The following is a 20,582-nucleotide window of genomic DNA, read 5'->3' as shown; positions in this document are numbered from 1 at the left end:
GCCCACTTAGAACTAGGCAGAGCCCCTGACTGGAAGCTTCTGGAGTTAGTGCTTCATCCCAGGAAGAGATCTAGCAAGAAGACACACCCATCGCCATCTCAAGAAACCTATAGTAGTTCTTTTACTCCTGCCAGATACAACCTCCTGTCTCAGAGGCCCAGCCTCTTTTTGCCTCCTGGGCCCACCCTACCAGCTGACATGGCATACAGCTCTGTGACACATCTCAGAGAGCAGTGCTCATTGCCCCTTACATCTCCCCCTCTTTTATTAATAAGACTGAGTGTTCTCATAAGTACCTCTGTAGAATTTTCTAAAAATACATCCTAGCAAAAGAAGCAACAATACAAAAATGGCTACATAGAGCCCAGGGGATACAATAGAAGGGGATGGGAAAGGGAAGTGTGCTGGATCCAATTACTAAGCTGGTCTGGCAAGGATAGTCATTTCTCTGCTATGGCACTGTTTCGGCATTTCTTGGGTCATCTCTTCTTCAGCCCCTGTTTTAATAGGGGCAACTTTCCTTGTTCTTCTTTCTGGACCTCAGTGGTCTTTCTCATCAGGACCTACAAGACATAAATATCCTGACCCTCTCCAAAGTAGTAAGAATGAATCTTGCCAACATACTTCCTCGTCCTTTCAAAGGACCTTTTGTGTGTTCTCTGGCACTTGAAGCATTGTTTTCATGGGGCCTAGTTTTCTGTCCTGTCTATAAGATTGTGCCAAATGTATCATTCCTGGAGAGGGACTGGTATCCCTATCTAGGCACAAAAAATTGTAGTATATAAGGCCTTGCCCACCTCTGCCTGTGTGAGCCATCAAGGGTTCTGTCTACTTCCTCCTCCTTTCTGTTTAACAAGGGTAGTCTTCAGAGTATGATAGGCCCATTCCAGTAGGGCCTGACCCTGTGGATTATAGGGAATCCTTGTAACATGTTTAATAGCAAATAGGGTGAGGAAGGTGGCCATCTGCTTAGAGGTATAAGCTGGACCATTGTCGGTTTTTATGGTATTAGGAACTCTGTGAGAGAAGAAGCAACTATATAAATGTTTAATGACCGAAGGAGTGTTCTCATGGGGGTCACTGTGGCCAAAGAAATTTTAAAAAGATGGAACACACAATGCACTGCTTCACTATCTGTCGGGCTTGTTCCCTAATGAGGCCATAAAGGTGACTTAGAGAATTAGCAGGTAAGTGGAGAAATTCATGGGCATGTTCAGGGGGTGTGGTGACCGTGAAAAGGGACCTTTGTAAAGCATGGTCTGACACCTCATTGCCCGCAAATATGCCTCCTGCACAGCATTGGTGAGAGTATCCATGCAGGATGAAAATGGGATGTTTCCTAGTCTGTAAAATCAGCTATAATTCAGCAAGAAGGTTAGCAACTGAAGAATTCTGAGGTTGTAGTGATGCAGGTTGTGGTCCCTTTAAGAAACTAGTCCTTTCAGATGGATTTATTCCTTTCTTATTCCCAGCCCCTTCTAGCTGATGCATTATCAATTCAAGAAACTAGGACTTTTGATTCACAAATCCTAGTCAAAAGCACCCCTTTGAATTTCAATAGAAGATCCAGATCTGTCCCAGCCTCCATCTGATCTGAGCCAACTTGGAATTCCACCCATGGGCCCCTTTATCTAAATCTCTCATTATAAAAGAGCCAAGCTGTAGTTCTCTCTTGGCAGAGGGTCAAAACATGGCAGCCTTACACCTGGCCCCCAAGGATTCTCTGCCCACTGGAATCCTGTTTCTTGTGCCCTCTTATCTCTACCTTCACCTTTTGCTAAGTAGATTTTAACCTTACTTCCAAACCCTATAATAAGCCTCTTTTATCAATCTAGGTTTTCAGGTCTGTAAATTCCTTTACAGGGGACTCTTACACTGCTACTAGACCTCATTTAACTCTCTATCCTTGCGCCAAATCCAAAGGGGTTGCAGGGGAGCTCTATTTGATTCCCTATACCCCGAATCTGCCACTAGACCAACCCTAATTTCATTTGGGTACCCCAAATCTAGACCCCATCAGTAGAAGGTTGCATCCTCAATACCTCTGAGCACTTGGATAGCATATAATCTGTCTGATATAATGTTAATGGGCTCAGGGTATCTCTTATAAGTCTGGAGAATAGCTCATTTTTCTGGGTGAAATCATAAGGAGTCTCTAACACCAGAATCTCTTTTGAGCACTCATGATAAAATTGAAGCCTTGTGGCTCTTAATGGCATCAGTAAAGACGTTGGTGCCTTGCACAGGCTCATCAACAATCATCTTACAAGGGGGCTGTACCAGAATATGGGACAGCAAGAGAAGGAGTAAGCATGTAGAATGGGGGGTTAGTGTAGCGCATTGAGCACAATACACCCATGCCCATATGTTTGCATCATGACTTCTCTAGCTCCTGGTTCAAAGGGTAAATACAGTAGGGTCTTTCCCCTGTTAAATGAAAAGCTCTTTTTTACTGCCTCAAGGGTAAGTTCTCCTAGCATTTCAGTACAGTGTGGTAATATCTTTTGTAGTCTTTTCATGTACACATATTCCAAAATTTTACTACCTTCATGTAAGGACGAAAGGACTTTTTGGTCTACATGTGGGGTTCCCACCTTGGTGTTTCAGATTTAGAAGTGAGAGCAATGATCTTATAAATTGTGTCCTTCACAGAGGAGGTCCATTTACGAGGGGAGTTTAGATCAGACTCTCCTTTTAAGATGTCATATGAAGGCTGCATCAAAGAAACAGGAATAGGGGCTCGAGCCCTTAACCATTGAATTTGTCCAACTAGTTTCTGAAATAAGGTTCAGAGTATTCACTTTGTTTAATTGTAAGTTAGGCATCTGATTAGTAACTGCAGAAGTCCTCATGCAGAGCCCCAGGTAAATGATGGGATAGTTATGTTGGATCTTTTCTGGAGCTACCACCAGTCCATGTTGAGCTAGAACATTTATGGTCTCCTTAAGTAGGGCAGAAAGAGCTGTCCCACTGTTCACTGATAACAGTATATCATCCATATAATGCAGTATTATGGTATGGAGCCACACCTTCCTAATTGGTTCTAGCACTTGAGCTATGAACACCTGACACAAGGTGTGGCTACAACACATCCCTTGGGGGAGAACTTTCCATTGGCAGTGCAGATCAGGCCTTTCATTGTTCATAGAAGGAATGGTAAAAACAAATATTTTCTTATTCTCTGGGGTCAGAGGGATGGAGAAGAAACATTCTTGTATGGAAAATACTAATCTTGCTGGAAAATGCTAATTTATTGGACCCAGTAGAGGACTTACTGGACCCAGAGGGAGCTAGAACTGATAAGTAAATGAAGTAATCAAGTTCAAAGCCAAGGACTTAAAGGAGCAGACCAGTACTTTGTTCTTTATTGATACTGTAAATTCACAGGTCAGGGATTTAAGGATTTATTCCCTATCAACTACTAATTACATTTCCTTATAGATGAGAAGATGATAATATTTAATATTTCTGTAGTTGGCTAGGCAGTGGGTACCAGATTAGAAGATGGTATGCCAGGTTGTAGGACCCCTGTAGGTTCAACAGTACCATCAATAGCCCTAAGGTCCATTAGCATTCTGAATTTCCCAGATTTTTTCTTTATGATAAATACAAGGCTATTCCATGGGCTGGATGTTGCTTCTATATGTTCAGCCTTCAACTGTTTTTGTATAATTTCACATAAGTCTTGGGCTTTTTCCACTGGGAGAGCCCATTGGGGTACCCAAACTTGGGTGTTAGATTTCCATGTTAATGGTGTGGGCATGATATGAAAGGTGGTGCCCAAACCCACAATGACCCCAATTAAAAATCCTGTGAGGGTGGTATATAAACTGAGGCCCCAGAAGGCTTCAATATGTCCCTGCCCCATATATTGTACATGAGACCTGAGACCACCAGGGGTCGGAATATCCCATTTGTCTGCAAACTGCCAGGGAAGGTCTTGTGCTGTAACCCTTGTAGATATAGCAGCTGTGAGGGCATCCAGTTGAAAGGCATTGTAGCCAACATTCCAACATCTCTTCCTCATCTCTTCTAGTCCAGCCTCCCCATCTAAAGTAGGCATGGCCTTCTGGCAGTTAGAATTAGCATTCTCCTGTGCCAATTTCTGTATAAGGAGGCTAGAGGCTTCTCCTCTGCCCATTGACCTCTCAATAATTGCCTTTAGGAAGGCCACAAAATCAGGAAAAGGTTCATCTGGGCCCTGTTTAATTTTAGTCATGGAGGGTCTCTGCTTTCCAGAAGCTTGAATTTTGCTAAATGCTCTTTGGGCACATTGGGACACAACTGCATACACTGCTGCATCATATTGCATTTGATCCTCATTTCTTTATACTTTCCAGCTTTCTGTATCATTTGCCCTAATCTTGTCTGGGAATCTGCAAAGCCTTCACAGAGGGATGAAGAGGGAATGAATGGGAGATATATATCTCCTCAGGGAGAGTGGGGGATGAGGGAGAAGGCCATGCCTCGGAGTTGGAGGTGACATTCCCTCTGTTCACTTTCTCCTCCCTCCTCTTATCACTGTCTTTTTCCTCAAGGTCATATGTCCCTCTGTTTACTTCCTCCTTTCTCATCTTATCCCTGCCCCCTCCTGTTCCATCTATCCACTTCCTGCTTCTTCCTCACTACCTCTTTCTTTTTTTTGTTATATCCCCTTTCTTCATTTTCTTGTTTACTTCCTGATTCTTTCCCACAGCTAACTTCCCCCAGCTCCATTTTATGGGCACGGCTGGTGCCCATGAGTGCCAGTTTACGGCCCTCATTTGTTTTATGACTTCATTTTTGCACTTCATTATCTACTTTTAATGGATTGCAGCTCGCACCTCTAAAAGTACCTCTAATCACCTGATAAATGAGGTGATGCCTTTCTGGGATGGCTCCCCCTGTTTCCTTATCATAGGAAGCCATCTGATTCCCTCCTACTTTTTCAAATCCATTTCCAATCCTGCTTGCTTTACTATTCTATAAGCTTCTTTCCCTGGCCCCTCCTGATCTGGGACCCTCAGTATAGTTTGTCCCATGCCAAACGTTCCACTCACTAGAGCAGAGTCTCCCTTCCCAATCTGTAGACCAGTAGGACAGGGAGATTCTAACCACGTGGTCCCTGTAGAAGGCGCCATTTGTGTCAGCCTATAGCCTGATCTATATGCCCATCTGTCAGTGGCCGCAACTAGGCCAGCTCACCTGCCTTCCGGCTCTATCCGGATCCTACAGAGACAGACCTACCAGGAGGTGCAACCATTCTGTCTTTATTCAGTCATCCTCTCAGTGGGGGTAGCAGGAAGCAGGAGCGCAGGAGCTACAACTCAAAAGCAAAAGTGAGAGTTCTACTTAGGGCTGCCTATTTATGCTGCCTCTCCTCCAGGATTGCCCAAGCCCAGCCTACTCAGAACTGTGTAGGCCAAGCCCCAGATGACAGGCTTAGTGCTGCATCCCAGGAGGAGATCTAGCAAGAGGACACTCCCCTCACCATCTTCAGAAACCCATAGCAGTTCCTTAACTCCTGCTAGACACACTCTCCTGTCTCAGAGACCAAGCCCCTTTTTGCCTCTTGGACCCCCTACCAGCTGACATGTTGTACAGGCTCTGCTCTGTAACACATCTCAAAGAGAGAGCAGTGTTCATTGCCCCTAACACTTCCCTTCTATTTTTTAATCTCTTTGGAGTACAAACTTAGTGGTGTTATGCGTGGTTTTAAAGCCCTTTGGGCACAATTTCAAATTACAGAATGGCTGGATCCATATATCACTTCAGCAACAATACATTAAAGTCCCAATTCTCCCACATTCTGTCTAATTTGTCATTTTCCCCTTTGGTCATTTTTAGCAAATTTAATAGTTATGGGGTGATAGCTCAGAATTGCTTCCTTTTTCATTTCTCTAATTGTGATAGAGAACATTTTTTTTTTACCTGACTACAGATTGCTTTGATTGCTTCAACTGAAAACTGCCTGTTCATATCCTTTTGATGTAATAAGGACTTTGTGTCCCCTAACCTTTGTGAGGGGTGAGGCACCTGGCCTGGGAAAATTCCTAAAAATGATCCCCACCCACCTGAATCTCCCTTAGGAAAGCTATCTGGTTGCCAACAGGAATATCCCAGTCTCAATTGATTTGATAATCACTTTGGCCTGGGAAGCAATCACCACCCTTTATTAAACTAAAAATTAGCCTTTAATCTCTCTCTAGCCCCAAACTATAGAAGGCTAATAAAAAATAACTCTGCACCCCAAACCTTTGCTAAAATTCCTATCAGGATTTGGTCCACTGAGAAGTAGTTTCTTAGTGTAAACCCATCTTTACTAAAAACCTACTTTTGCTAAATTCCTTTGGAACTATCCCTCTGGGAAATTGTTTCCCAGTGTAATAAAACCATTTTTGCCAAACCCTTGCTTGCAGATTGGGACTGCAAATTCTTTCACAAAAACCTGTGACACCAGTCCGGGGACTCCATTGCTATTAGGGTATCTCTCATCCCTCATTTCTCACACCTCAACATTTGGTAACCCACTACGGGGATCCCCCAAATTCTGGCTGAGGTAAGCTTTCTCTTGCCACTGTTGTCTATTCTATAGCTGGGATGTCCAAACACCTGGGAAGGTTTGGACTGTCAGGAGTTCTATGCTCAGCAGACTTCCTTGACTGGAGATGCCCAGACTTGGAATTCCTGTGGTTTTTAACAGAAGTATCCTTAACTAGGGGAAGTTCCCTGTTACTTGTCTCCCTCTCAGGGACACCTGAGAGGATGGGGCACTATAGAATCTCCAAAATCTAAGACTTATGACAAAAAAAAAAAAAAAAAAAAAAAAAAAAGGAACAATCCACCTCTATCTCTATTCCTAAGGATTTTCCCTTAGGCTGCTTCTTAAACAAAGACAGATTCGGCTTAAAAGATCTCAAAACTAAAAAGCTTAAATTAAAACAGCACTGCAGGATGCTGCTAAAATTTGCTGGAGGGAAATCAAAATTAGACACTAACTTTTTGAATAACTCCCTCCTTCCTGCTCCTCTAGGGACATGGGAGCCCTCCTCTGCACCCCTTTGCAGTCCCTATCAGGAAGCTTCTGAATCCCTTCTAGAACAGGATCTTATGTCCAGCAATATTTCTTTAACTCTATTCCCCTCTCCTGAACCAGATCCTGAGACTTCCCAGTCCCCACTCTACAATCTCTCTGATACATGGAGTGGGACCCCTTTTTCTCCTCCTGAGGATACTGATTTTAACCTCTGCCCCTGGGAGAAGCAGCAGACTCTCAAGGAGAGTCACAGAGCGGAGGTGCCACTTTCAAAGTCAAATCTCTCCCAGACTGAGGAGAAATCTGGCCATTACTCTGAGGACCCCACCCAGCCTTTTGAAGGGTCCAAGGACAATTTCCTCCTTGATCTGTCCTGAGATGTTGATCTTAAACATTCTGCCCCAGGTACACAGAGAAAGCTGCAGAAGCCAGATTTGGTCCCTCAAATTTCTCCCACTCCACTGTTAGAAACGTTTAGCTGTTGGAGTCTTTAATGATAGGAATCAAACTGCGGCAGAGGAAAAAGACCGCAGTTATGAAATGGAGAATAGTCCCAAATTTTAGCTGTTGTCATATTTGGGAACCATAGGAGTTCATGCTTCAGGTATCATGGACAAGGGCTATCAGGTCTGAAACTGTCCTTGGAGGAAAACCCTGGCCCTTGCCCCAAGTGCAACCAGGAGGAGCACTAGAGGAGAGATTGCTCACAGAAGACAAGCTGCCCCCCCCCCCAATGCCCTGCCCTCTGACAGGAGTTTGGGGCTTGGTCAAGCTCCCTCTTGCTCCATCACAGCAGCTCAACACCTGGATGAGGCCAGTAAAACCATTGAATTTCTTTTTGCAATGGTGGGGACTTCTTTCTCGCTCTGACACTCACCTGCCCCTCCCCAAATAGAATGGGGAGTGCAGGGGAACTTAAGACCTGTTTGGAGACTTTCCTCTGCCTTGCCAGTTTGGCAACCTGTTATTTAAATGCTTGTTTCTTATTATTCTTCCTATTCTGCTCCTTTATCGGGGCATGATTTAATGGTGAAATTGGGAACCCAATTTTCTCTTTTCAGATCTCCAGATGGTCTTTTTGTGCTGCTCCCAAAACCCTCCTATATTCCCGAGGAATCCCAAGGAAACCTGAGAGACTTCCTTAGATGCAGCCATAAAAACTCTTAATTTTTTGGCCTTTAGGGGCTACAAGGTCTCCTTATCCAAAGCCCACATTGCCTGCCAGTCTGTCAAATATTTGGGCCATAACCTTACCTCCATCCAAGGCCCTGGTCAGGCTAAGGCTTTTAAGACCCTGAAAGCCCAACTGACTTCTGCCCCTATCCTGGCTCTACCTTAGAAAATCCTTTCACTCTGTATGTAGATGAAAGGCAAGGTCAGGCTTTGGGGGTTTTAACTCAGGCTCTGGATCTTGATCCCAGATCAGATGCCTACTTCTCAAAGAAAGTGAACTCAGTATCCTTAGTTTGGCTCTCCTGCCTTAGAGCAATGGCTGCTACAGCTCTTCTAACTGAAAAAGCCTCCAAACTCACCCTAAGATAGCCATTGGAGGTTTTAACCCCCCACCCAGATAGTGAATTGTTTACAGATGGGTGGAACTTTCTTGAAAATGGGGAAAGAAAGGCCAGGTTATTTAGGTGACTCTGTATGGCACCCTAGAAGCTAAGTCATTGCCTCCCAGGACCTCTGCCCAAAAAGTCGAACTCATTGCCCTGACCAGAGCTTTGGAACTGGGGAAGGGAATGAGAGTGAACATCTATACAGACTCCAAATATACTTTTCATATTTTACATGCTCATGGAGCCATGTAGAAAGAAAGGGAACTTTTTTTTTAATTTGCTAATTTTTTAAAAATTTTATTTATAAATTTTTTGACAGTATATATGCATGAGTAAAAAATTTTTTATAACATTATCCCTTGTATTCATTTTTCCACATTATCCTCTCCCTCCCTCTACTCCCTCCCCCGATGACAGGCAATCCCATACATTTTACATGTGCTACAATATAACTTAGATACAATACATGTGTGTAAATACCATTTTTTGGTTGCACATTAAGTATTAGATTCCAAAGGTGTAAGTAACCTGGGTAGATAGACAGTAGTGCTAACAATTTACATTCACTTCCCAGTGTTCCTTCTCTGGGTGTAGTTGTTTCTGTCCATCATTGATCAGCTGGAAGTGAGTTGGATCTTCTTTATGTTGAAGATATCCACTTCCATCAGAATACATCTTCATACAGCACTGAAGTGTACAGAGATCTTCTGGTTCTGTTCATTTCACTCAGCATCAGTTCATGCAAGTCTCTCCAAGCCTCTCTGTATTCCTCCTGCTGGTCATTTCTTACAGAGCAATAATATTCCATAACCTTCATATACCATAATTTACCCAACCATTCTCCAATTGATGGACATCCATTCATTTTCCAGTTTCTAGTGAAAGGGAACTTTTTACAGCAAAGAATTCTCCTATCAAATATTAAGGAGAAATTCTACAGCTATTACAAGCTGTCCACAAACCCAAGGAGATTTCAGTCATATTTTGTAAAGGACACCAGAAGGGAGATTCACTTTAGGCCAAGGGAACTAGGTTTGCAGATTCAGCTGCTAAAGCTGCTGTCCATTTACCCCTGACCATGGCACCTTTAATTTCCCAGGTCCTTGATTCGTATACCCTTTCATATAGTTCACAGTAACAAGCCCTTGCAGAAGAAAGGGGGGGTACACTCTTTCTCCTTCTGGGAAAGTAGAGAAAATGAATCACACCCCCAAGCGAGTCCTTACTAAACTACTTAGAGATTGGATGAAGAATCTCTACTGGGGCTTCTTAGAGTCTGCATGGAGTACATTAAGCTGAGCCCCCTTGAACTTCTGTGTGGAAAGCCCTTCTTAACCTCTGACATTCTTGTAAATCCAGAACAGCATCTGGTCATTCAGTTTGCCACACAGCTCGGTGCAGTGCAGAAGGCCCTTTTTGAAACAAATAAGCATCTCCCTAAACCTCATGCTCACACTCAGACGACCTCCAATGTAAATCCTGGGAACATGGTATACTTGAAATCTTGGAAGCCTCAAGGTGCTGACCCTCTGGGTATAAAGTGGAAAGGACCATATAAGGTCATTCTGACTCCTCCATGTCACTCAAACTGGAAGGTTCCACAGCTGGACTCATGTTTCTAGGATGAAAAATGTTGCTTCTGATTTGGAACTATGACCAAAAAGTTATCAAACTGTGCATACCCTTTGACCCAGCCATACTACTACTGGGCTTATAGCCCAAAGAAATACTAAAGAAGGGAAAGGGACCTGTATGTGCCAAAATGTTTGTGGCAGCTCTTTTTGTTGTAGCTAGAAACTGGAAGTTGAATGGATGTCCATCAATTGGAGAATGGTTGGGTAAATTGTGGTATATGAAGGTTATGGAATATTATTGCTCTGTAAGAAATGACCAGCAGAGGAATACAGAGAGGCTTGGAGAGACTTACATCAACTGATGCTGAGTGAAATGAGCAGAACCAGATCACTATACACTTCAACAACAATACTGTATGAAGATGTATTCTGATGGAAGTGGATATCTTCAACATAGAGAAGATGCAACTCACTTCCAGTTGATCAATGATGGACAGAAATAACTACACCCAGAGAAGAAACACTGGGAAGTGAATGTAAATTGTTAGCACTACTGTCTATCTACCCAGGTTACTTATACCTTCGGAATCTAATACTTAATGTGCAACAAGAAAATGGTATTTACACACATATATTGTATCTAGGTTTTATTGTAACACATGTAAAATGTATGGGATTGCCTGTCATCGGGGGGAGGGAATAGAGGGAGGGGGGGATAATTTGGAAAAATGAATACAAGGGATAATATTATAAAAAAATTACTCATGCATATACACTGTGAAAAAAAATTATAAATAAAAAAAAAGAAAAAAGAAAAATGTTGCTTCTGTTACCTCTTCAGATATTTCAGAATATTCCTATGCACCCATAGAGAACCTGAAGTTTCTCTTCCACAGGACCCCTGAAAACACTCTAGAGAAAGAAGTGTGAAATTGTCTGTGTCCTTTTTCTCACTCTAGTTTTCTTCCTTATTTTTTCCCAACTCCAACTGGCTTTTCTTGATATCATTCTATGGCCTCTGCCATAACTCCTTCTTAGCCTTTCAGCTAGGGAATTCTGTGGGCAGTGGGGACATTCAGAATTGTTGGGCCTGCCGTCAGCATCCTCAGGGCAGCCCACAGATGGGACCTGATGCATTATTTGCAAAGGCCCCATTCCCAAATGTTACCATCTCCAGCCTGGATGCCTACCCACTTTTAGTCTGCTTGTGAGATTTGTTTCCTCCAGGCTCCAAGCTACAAACTTCCAACTTCTCATTCAGTCTGAAGAGCATGGGACATCATGGGACAACTGACTTGGACACTCAACATTCCTAGATGTTGTTGCTGCCATCTTTATATCTCCAACTTCCCCTCCTGACCTGAACCCCCATTGAGCATAAAGACAGTTCTACAACACTTGTCAGCTTGAAGTAGCTCCAGAAGATGAGACCTCCATCCCTTTGCCCCAAATGGATTTGAGGGGCAATGATGTAATAAGGACTCTGTGTTCCTTGATCTTTTGTGGAGGATGGGTCACCTGGCCTGGGGAAATTTCTAAAAATGATCCCCACCTCCCGAATCTCCTTGGAAAGCTAGCTGGTATACTCCAATTGATCTGATAATCACTTTGGTCTGGGAAACAATCACCACCCTTTATTGAATTGAAAATTAGTCTTTGATTGCTCCCTAGCCCCAAATTATAGAAGGCTAATAGAAAACTATTCTGCCCTCCAAACCTTTGCTAAAATTCCCACCAGGATTTGGCCCACTGAAAAGTTGTTTCCTACCTTTACTAAATTCCTTTGGAACTAGCCCTCTGGGAAGTTGTTTCTCATTGTAATAAAACCTATTTTTGCCAAACCCTTGCTTTGAAGATCAAGACTGAGAATTCTTTCACAAAAACCTGTGACACTAGTCTGGGGCCCTCCATTTCTGTCAGGGCATCTCTCAACCCTCATTTCTTACACCTCAACACTTTGACCATTGATCAGTTGGGGAATGGCTATTATTTCTACAAATTTGACTCAATTCTCTATATACTTGAGAAATGAGGTCTTTATCAGGGAAACATGAAGTAATTTTTTTTCAATGACAATTGTTATATATTTTCCTCTGTCCTATTCCCTCCCCATTTATGCTATTCTTTTCTTTCATCCTGTCCATTCTCAAAAATGTTTTGCTTCTGACTATTTCATCCAATCTACTGCTCCTTCTCTTAATCTCCCATCCCATCCTTTCTTTTATTCCTTTCCTCCTCTAACTTTTCTGTAGGATAAGATAGATTTCTAAACCCAACTGAGTGTGTATGTTATTTCCTCTTTGAGCCAATTCTAATGAAAGTATTGTTCACATGCCCCTCCCCATCTCTCCCATCATTCTCTCCACTATAAGAGCTCCTTTTCACCTTTTATGTCAGATAATTTACTCCCATTCTAGCTCTCCCTTTCCCTTCTTCCAGTACGTTTCTCTCTCACCCCTTAATTTTATTTTTTTAGATAATCATCCATCATATTCCACTCACACCTGTGCCCCTGTCTGTGTACACTCCTAAATGCCCTAATAATGAGAAAATTTTTAGGAGTTACAAGTATCATTTTTTCATGTAGAATGTAAACAATTTAATCTCATTGAATTCCTTATGATTTCTCTTTCCTATTTGCCTTTTTTTTATTCTTTTGAGTCATATTTTAAAGGCAGATTTTCTTTTTCAACTCTTCTTTTAGATCATGAAATGCTTAAAAGTCTTCTATATTTCCCTGAAAGTCCATTTTCTCCTGAAGGATTATATTTAGTTTTCCTGGGTCAGTGACTGATGGTTTTAATTCTATGTCTTTTGTCTTGTAGAATATCATATTCCAAGCTCTCTAAATCTTTAATGTAGAAACTGCTAACTCTTGTGTTATCCTGTGTGGATTCATGATATTTGAATTGTTTATTTTGGGCTATTTGCACTATTTTCTCCTTGAATTGAGAGCTCTGGGATTTGGGTATATTATTTCTAGTGGTTTACTTTTTGGGATCTCTTTCAGGAGGTGATAAATGGATTATTCCAATTTCTATTTTACTCTCTGCTTCTGGTTTTCCTTGCTAATTTCTTGAAATGTGTCTAGGTTCTTTTTTTGGTCTTGGCTTCAGGTAGTCCAGTAATTCTTAAATTATCTCTCCTCAATCTATTTTCCAAGTCAGCTTTTTAAAAAAAAAAAAGATAAATCCAATTTTTATTTATTATAAAATTATTAAAATGTAAAGAACAAGTTCTTTAAAAATATGAACTGCAATGAGGAAGAAAATAATGTTCTTTTCCTCTCCTGGTTCTCTAATTGGGACCAGGAGCAAAAGAACAGCATATGTAGCTTGGCTGTGGACTTTGGCTCTCTCCCAAAGCCCAGACAAGGTGGGTTCCTTTTCTCCTTGACTGTGCCCTTAGAAGGAGCATTCCATTCTCCCTTCCTCTTCCCCTAGGATGCATTCTCTCTCTTGGATTTTTGCAGGCTTCATTGGGAAAGGGGGAGGATCAGGGGTCTAAATGACTTAAATAGGGTTTTCAAGAAAGACTCCTGAAGGAGGGTGCTCATTACTACATCAAGACAGCCCCTCTAAAGTCACACACACACACACACACACACACACACACACACACACACACACACACACCCCACACACAGTTTTTTTTTTTTTTCTCTCTCCAAGAACATAGCCCTTAATAGGCAGAATCATGGAATTGACCCAAATTTATAAGAGTACAAACTATTCTCAATTAATAGATGGTCAAAGAATATGAACAAGCAATTTTCAGATGAAGAAATTTAAACCATTTCTAGTCTTATGAAAAGGTGTTCCAAATCACTATTGATCAGAGAATTGCAAATTAAGACAACTCTGACATACCACTTCATACCTCTCAGATTGACTAAGATGATAAATGATAATGACAAATGTTGGAGGGGATGTGGGAAAACTGGGACTGTGATATGTTGTTGGTAAAGTCATGAAAGAATCCAACCATTCTGAAGAACAATTTTGAACTATGCTCGAAGGGCTGTCAAACTGTGCATACCATTTGATCCAGCAGTGCTACTTTTGGGCTTATATCCCAAAGAGATCTTAAAGGAAGAAAAGGGACCTGTATGTGCCAAATTGTTTGTGGCAGCCCTTTTTGTAGTGTCTAGAAACTGGAAACTGAATGGATGCCCATCAATTGGAGAATGGCTGAATAAATTGTGGTATGTGAATGTTATGGAATATTATTGTTCTGTAAGAAATGACCTGTAGGATGAATACAGAGAGGCTTGGAGAGACTTACATGAACTGATGCTGAGTGAAATGAGCAGAACCAGGAAATCATTATACACTTCAACAATAATATATACGATGATCAATTTTGATGGACGTGGCCATCTTCAACAATGAGGTGATTCAAACTAGTTCCAATGATCTTGTAATGAAGAGAGCCATCTATACCCAGAGAGGACTGTGGGAACTGAACATAATGAGGGAAAGGAAAGGGGGAACCCCATTTCTCGGCACATAGATAATCCCATGAGGCGCAGTGTCCCCTGTAAAATGAATTTACAGGCCTGAAAACCTAGATTGATAAATAAAAGGTTTATTGTAGGAATTTGGAAGTAAAGTTAAGTTAGAAAAACGCCAGGGCCAAAGGTGGCTGCTGGGAGGGCAGGAACCCTTACATGGCTGGAAGGATACCATGTGTTGGTGGGAGGGCTCCTGCAAAGAGAGCGCTCTGGCTCATTTCTTTTATACCTAGAAGATGATGGGTGGTACCCCTAAATTCTTGGCAGGCTTTTCAGTTAGCTCAGATCAGGTGAGGGCTGGGGGAAGCTGAGCTGATAGTGGGGCTGGGCCCGGATTTGTGCCTTTGACCAGGATTTGTGAATCAAGGTCAGCCATGGGAGTTGGGCAATTAGAAAGAAATCTTAAAGGGACCTCAACCCCCATCAAACACATAGCATTTTTACTCTTTTTGTTGTTTGCTCACATGGTTTTTTTTCCTCATTGTTTTTTTCCTTTTTGATCTGATTTTTCTGGAGCAGAATATTTGTGGAAGTATGTTTAGTATAATTGCACATCTTCAACATATATTGAATAACTTCCTGATTGGGGGAGTGGTGGAGAAGGGAGGGGAAATATTAGAACTCAGGATTTCATGGAGGTGAATGTTAAAAATTAACATGTACATATTGAAAATAAAAAGCTTTAATTTAAGAAAAAAAAGGCAGACATGACCTATTAGCATCAGCCTTTCTAACCCACCTCAGCATGCCATCCCAGAAAGGGCTCCAGGCTCCCACCTGTCCCAGTTTCCCTAATGTACCTGTCCAAAGAGTGAGATCAAAGGTGAAAAGAAAGCAGAAGGCTGAAGTCAGGTCCTGGGGTTTACCATGTCCAATGTCCAGTCAGATGGAAAAAAGGAATACTTTTTAAAGTGCAGCACAACCAGTTAACTAAAGCAGCTGGATAGAGAGGATAAGAATAGTAGCTGACATTTAAATTTTTTTTCTTTCTTTTTTGTTTTCTTGTTTATTAATGTCTACTTGCCCAAATTTAATTTTTTAAGGAGTTCTTCTCTTCAGCGAGATTTCATACCTCTTTTTCCATTTGGCCAATTCTGCTTTTTTAAGTCATTCTTTTCATTGTTCTTTATGCCACTTTTACTATTTGGCCTGTCTGTTTTTTAAGGTGGTGTTTTCTTCAATTGGGATTGGTTTTGTGTGTGTGTGTGTGCGCGTGCCTCCTTTAATCAGCTATTGCCTCTTTTTTTCATGATTTTCTTGTTTCACTCATTTCTCTTCTCAATTTTTCCTCTGCCACTCTTATTTGACTTTTAAAATCCTCTTTGAGCTCTTCTATGGCCTGAAATGTACTAGTTCTAATTCTGTGGTCTTCTGAGTTTTTTGTTTTGCTCTTCCTGTTCACCATAGTAACTTTCTATAGTCAGGATCTTTTTCTGATGTTTGTTCATTTTCCCAGCCTGTTTCTTGACTCTATGCCTTTCAAGTGGAAGGGGCACTTTCTTAAACTTTAGGGTTTTTGTATAGCTGTTTTCAGCTAATTCTGGGGATCTACAAGCCTTTTATTCTTTTAAGATGGTTTAATCTGAGAAGATATGTATTTCTTACCCTCTTGGCCTGTGCTCTGGTCTGTGAGCAGTCATGAGCACTCATCTACCTGGAAGTGTAGTCAGGGTCCCTATTCCCCTCTGGTCACAAGCTTTGGTATACTAGTACTCTTTTATCCCCAGGAGTGAGACCCAGATCCAAGTATGGCAATGAGATGCAATGCCAGCAAAAGTAGCCTTGTAATCTCCTTTGGACCTCCTTACTATCTGTGGCCTGAGAGGTCTGGAAACTGCCACTGCCAGTTTGCCGGGGCACATTCTATGCTGGAGTGAGCCCCTCTTTCACTTTGGTGTGGCAGGTCTTTCTTGATCTTCTATGTTGTCTTGGGCTTGTTTCCCTGTCCTTTTTGGTTTCTGCAATTCCAGAATGCATTTTGAGACATTATTTTAAATTGTTTGGAGGATAATTTGGAAGAACTGAGGCAACTTCCTTTCTTTTCTATCTTTGCTCCATCCATCTGAGAAGGAGATATTTTTAGAAGATATTGTGGCAGGAGATTGAATATGGGGACACAGTGAGGAGTCAAGAATGGCACCTAAGTTGCCAGCCTAGAGATTGGGAGGACGGCAGTGTTCTCAGCATAATAGGGAAACTTGGGAGAAGGCAGATTTGGAGGGAAAGGTGACTAGTTCATTTTTGAACATGTTGAGTTTAAACTGATACAGAACATCCACTTCAAGATATCCAATAGGCAGTTGAAGATACAAGACTGAAAATCAACAGAGAGGTTATATTGGATGAGAATATTTAGGAATCACCAATGTAGAGATAATAATTGAATCCATGGGGGATGATGAATTCATCAAGTAAGATAGAGACAAACATAAATATGACCTGGTTAAAGATTTGTCAGTGGGGACTAAGGAGAGCTCATATAAGGAGAACTAGGAGAGAAACTTAGATAAGAGTATTAAGGGAAAGAGGGAGATAGGAAAGTATTAAGGAAAGAGGGAGATAGGAAAAGAGGGAGATAGGATTAAGAAAAGGTCATTGGATTTAATCAATTAGGAGACATTGATATGAGGAAAGCAGTTTTGATTGAGGGCAGAAGTCAGAGTATAGAGAGATAAGAAGAGAATAAGAGGAGAGGAAATGATGGTACTTATTGTAGATGGCTTTTTCAAGTCTGGCCACAAACAGCAGGGGAAAAAAATCAGGGCTTTCCTTCCTCTGGGCTATCTATCCCTCACTTCAACAAGTTCATCATGTTCCAGTCCTGAAAGAATAAGCCAAATATTGTGGGCGAGCCTGACTCAGTTCAGTTCTGTGGTAGTTTGGGTTCAAATTGGAAGAAAATGAGACACATATATTATTCAACAGTTAAGAAAAGAGATTTATTTAACCAGAACAGGATTAGTATATTCAACAAGGATAGACATATTTGAGCCCATTGTCTGCATTACCCATTTGATCTACCAGCTCCAGCTCCCTGGTCTTCATGGATACTTTTTACTTAGGTAATGGGGAAATGACCTCAAGCAATGCTTTAGTTCTCTCAGCCAGCCAAATGCCAAGAAAGGTCACAAAACCTTTTAAGGAACAATTAACTCATCTTACATAGGGAGAGATTATTTATATATAGTGGATGACTCCTTGTTTTCTCTACAAAAGAAAATGATCTTTGGACTTGAAGAAACAGACCAATAATAACATCATCAACAACAAGAACAACAAAAAACAGAATGAGAACAACCAACTATCCTTAGTGAGCTCTGCTAACCTGATTTTTTTGTGTGATCTTTAAAAGATTTTGAAGAATTAGAGAAGTTCCTCAGTGTGAGGATAATTTTGATACCTCTACACAATTTGTGTAGAGGTATCAAATTATTATCATTAATCGAATAATTAATAATGAATTATTATCAAATTATATTAACTCAGCTTATTATGTTTTATTAAATATCAGTGATTGCTTTAGTGAGTCAGGTAGGTAGAATTAAGTTTGAATTAGCTAATGCTGTCAGAATGGAAATCATTTGGTTAGAATTAATTAACTCATATATTGAGGATTATATTACTTATATTTGAGTTAGGAGATAGTTTTATACAGTTATACCTTCTCCATTGGGAGGGAGTGTGACAGAGTGCCTTCACAATCTGGAAAATACACATAAGATTTCTGGCCTTCTCTTTGTATCAAAGAAGTCTGAATTTTATTTTTTATGGGGTATTTATAGTACCTTATTTTAAAATTATGGTATATATATATGTACATATATATATGCATATGTACATATATATATTAGGAAAAGGTAAAATATGTTGGTTGATATTATACAATGTCATATATATTTTATGCATTTATGAGTTTCTAAACTTTTTCTGTGTTGTATGCTGGCCTTCAGGTATCATCTATGGGTTCTGCAAAATTCCCTCCAAATTCCCATTTAATTTCTTATGCTGATTCATGATGTATTGGAACTGAAATGGGAAAAGTCATGATTTAGAAGGGATAGAAATATACTTTATAGGGGCAGCTAGGTGGTGCAGTGGATAGAGCACCAGCCCTGAATTCAGGAGGACCCGAGTTCAAATCTGGTCTGTAACCCTGGGTAAGTCACTTAACCCCAGCCTCAGAAAAAAAAAAAAAGAAATATACTTTATAGATTAATATTTTGTTAGTTAGGCCTATATAAACTTGGGTTAGAAATAGAGGCAGAGATCTGTTGAATTAATACTGCCCCCTCATTCCTATGAATATACTGTGGAAACTGGGTTCCAAAAATATAGTTTCTCTATGTGCTCTGTTCTTTTTTCATCTAATATTCATACTGCTTGTGGAAGTCCTGTCAACTAAACACTTGTATTTGGTGTAATGAGGAAAGCCTAATGACTAAACTGATAATAATGAATATTTCCCTTAGCCATCCATAATATTTCTTCACTTATGGGAACTGACCAATCATGAATTCATCATGTCTAAAAAGACAACCTTTTAATAAAGAAGGAAATGTCACATTCGATATACTAACAATATTGAATGTAACTTTACTGTTTCTGGTTTAAAAAAATACAGCTGGTTTTGTTACTTCCCCTTTCTGACAATTGAGTTGACCATCCCCTAGCCAACCAGCCCTGGGAAGCCAGACAACTAGAGTTCTTAAATAACTTCACTTTTCCCCTTAAGTTAACACTTTTCTTAGCATTTATAAATATAAAATATGATTTTTAAATGTAAAGCTGATTTTAAAATGATCTAAAACCTATTTTTCCAAACCTAAATCTGTTTCTCAGTTTGGAATCTATTTGGGTCTCTATATAAAAGCACTGAGTTTCCAGAAACCATCAAATTAAGCCCCAAAGCAGAGATTTGAAAGGGAGAGCCTTAATAAGTCAGAGAGAAGGTTTTTTAAGTCTTATATAGTCTCTTAGGCAAGTGGGAGACATACCAATGTAAATTAAATCTTTTGGGTAAAGCAGAATTTTCTGCAATTAAGAGTTTTTCTTTCTCTTAGAAGTGGAACAGAGAGAGAGTCACTATTTAGAGCTTCTAATTGGAGCCTGGTTGAGTGAGGAGGGTGTCTAGTGTGGTCATTGCAGATGCTGTGGACCTGACAGGCCCATAGGACCTGTATATTGGAGACAATTGGGAGTGTCTACTTTGTAATTGTGGGCCACCATGATAATCCAGTTTTTGAAAAGGAATTCCTACCAGCTGGAAAGGTAGTATTCAAGGGTTATCATCATCATCTGAACCAATTCATAGATCATGCAGCCTAGCAGATGAAAATATGTGGCTATTTAATAACATTCCTGAAAAATGCAAACAAATTCAATGAGTGCTTTGTTTCTGCAGACCATGTAAGATTTGTTGTTTCATGATGTAAGACAAAAAGATGGAATAAAGAACTGCTTTTGTGATGTCTATGATTCATATATAAAGTTTGCAATGAATCCATTTTATGAACCACATCCACCCATTTGATCAAGTTTATTTGACAGAAAAGTTTAGTATCTTGGGAAGAAACACCTTCTAAACTGAATACATAAAGCTTCTTAAATATGTGATGTCCTGATATGCATTATAAGTAACTAAGAGCCAATCTAATCTACTGTATCTAAATTAACCTGCTTTCTAGTTAGAAAGACTTAGGGTCCCCAAATTATACTTTTGAAAAATACTATATTTATGAAGAATGCTACATGAAATGCTCTGACAATTATTTTTGGTTTAAAAATTTGCTTTAAAGCAAAAACAACATTATGTGATGATCAACAATGGCAAACTTGGTTCTTTTCAGTGGTTCAGTGATCCAAAACAATCACGATAAACTTTGGATGGAAAATGCCATCTGAATCCAGTGAGAGACTGAATG

At 40.5% G+C, this 20,582-nt stretch overlaps 1 pseudogene; it reads left to right on the top strand.

The window, feature by feature from the left end:
- Nucleotides 1-9,854: 9,854 nt before the first annotated feature.
- On the top strand, nucleotides 9,855-20,248 carry LOC141562013 (trafficking protein particle complex subunit 2-like; annotated as a pseudogene).
- The last annotated feature ends 334 nt before the right edge of the window (nucleotides 20,249-20,582 follow it).

Source organism: Sminthopsis crassicaudata, chromosome 3, assembly GCF_048593235.1.
Source record: "Sminthopsis crassicaudata isolate SCR6 chromosome 3, ASM4859323v1, whole genome shotgun sequence".
Lineage (NCBI taxonomy): Eukaryota > Metazoa > Chordata > Mammalia > Dasyuromorphia > Dasyuridae > Sminthopsis > Sminthopsis crassicaudata.
Note: the sequence above shows the minus strand (reverse complement) of the source record. Positions and strands in the feature narration are given on the sequence as shown.